Source organism: Mytilus edulis, chromosome 14 (assembly GCF_963676685.1).
Source record: "Mytilus edulis chromosome 14, xbMytEdul2.2, whole genome shotgun sequence".
NCBI classification, from domain to species: Eukaryota; Metazoa; Mollusca; class Bivalvia; order Mytilida; family Mytilidae; genus Mytilus; species Mytilus edulis.
The window spans coordinates 28,953,056-28,955,247 of record NC_092357.1 but is presented as its reverse complement, the minus strand read 5'-3'; positions in this window follow the sequence as shown (position 1 = coordinate 28,955,247).

Genomic DNA, 2,192 nt, shown 5'->3' with positions numbered 1-2,192 from the left:
GATCCCGGATCCCGCTTACTGTTTTGGCAGATTCCCGTATTCCGCTTATTGTTTTGTCAGATTTCCGCATTCCGCTTATACTATGCAGTTCTAATTTTTTGTAATTATCCGTGTCCCGCTAGACTTCATTTCCCGTTTTTCACTACACAATCATTTGACTTTCACCTGTCACGCTTGCAAAAAATCGTCAATCCGGCGTGACGCTTATACCCAAATGCGACCCACTATTTTACTCTATTTTGACTCATATTAAGCCAATAATAAATATATTAAAAAAGTAGCGTAGATTTTTTTATCCCTTTTTATCCCGTCTCGTTTCCTTTTTGAGCCATATATAGATGTCGTATGTGACAATGAGACAACTCTCCATCCGAGTCACAATTTATAAAAGTAGACCATTATACGTCAACATACGGTCTTCAACATGGAGTCTTGGCTCACACCGAACAGCAAGTTATAAAGGGCTCCAGTGTAAAACCTTTTAAACGGGAAAACAAAGGTGCAATCTATATGAAGATGTACGTAATTAGTGGTGAAGTGTCATGGAAATGGATAAAAAAAATAAGGATCAAGATCCCTATACGCTTTATAAGAAACTAAATGGTATACATTTGAAATAAATGTTATTTCTATTGAATTTATTAGAATGTTTTAAAACCAAACTTTCCTCCGTAAGTTAAATTTTATCAAATCTTTCTCTTACTTTATCTATTGTTTGAGCAAGTCGGCTAAATTAAGGCCAAGTCGGCTAAATTAAGGCTTTACAGCTAATTTCCTAATGCATGTAAAGCAAAACTTTGGTTGGCTTGCTTGCTGTGTTTGTATAATTGTTTATACAAACTTTGTAAATAAGATTGAAATTTTTAAACAATATGAATAGGCATTATGATAGTTTAAACTGTATTTTTAATATTTGAATTAAATTGGGTGTTATCATAATGATTATCCAATAAAAAAAGCAAGCAAATCAACTAAAGTCTTGCTCTACATGCTTAAAGAAATGAGCTGTAATAGAAAAAAAAATAATAATTATACAGTGTAAATGCACTGCATATACAATAATAATGATTCGCTCCACAGTGAAAATGAAAGAATAGTATCATTATTCGACAGTAAAAATGACTAGCATTACGAAATCATCATAGTGGAATTTAGTTAAATATGAAGAAACTGAATGACAAAAAATATTCTACGTTATACAACTTTAATAATTGTATTAAAATGAATATTTTATACTGCAACAACATTTCACCTGTTAGTTATAAAGCACCTGCACGATCTTTTCGTGAAATGTCCTAAATATTCACCTATTTTGGTATATATTTCACAGCTGGATGGCTTTAGGCGCGATAAAACCCCGTTCGCATCTCTAACTTTGTTTTATTAGTATTATGTATTTCTGAACATAAACATTTTAACTAATTTTCTTCATTTTCTTCAAAATTAAAAAAGTTCGTCTGTTTATTTATCATTCTACATTAGACATTTATGGCATATACAGTAAAATGATATTTTAGGATCCGCACTTTACATACACTGATATATGTATGATACCAGTACTAACAATTTAATTGTACGTCTTGTGCAACACAAACCAAACGGTTATGAGTATGGTTTAGGACATCATGGCAATGTAAGTATACAATAATGAAATACTACAAATTAAGGATGTACTTAGGTGAAGTTAGGTGAAAAATAATAACAATAATTTAAAATTGATTCTATAAGCTGGTAAAGCATTTGATAAGGATAAAAATATTAAGCTGAAAATATTGATAGGCCATTGACCTCCTTTCGAGATATTTCAGATTTAAAATATGACGGAAAAAGCCTGACTCGGACTTTTACCTTATGTTTTCAACGGTATTACTTGGGTCTCAAAACAGAAGAAAGAAAATCGAAATTTTCTATAATTTTGGTAAATGACCTTTCATGAGCTATGAAGTCTTATATGAAAAAATAAATGGGTTTTATGGGGCAAAATATGTTATCTTGTATTGTATGCAAAAAAAACCAAGGAGTCCGAATATTTGACATAAATTCCAAAACCTCACCTAAGTACATCTGAAAGAAAAATGATATTCATATTTCTAAACAACTTACTGATAATGATTTGATGAATAAAATATAATCAATACGGATTTTTATTTTGAAAAAAAATATGAATGAATAGATAAAGAAATAAAGAAAGA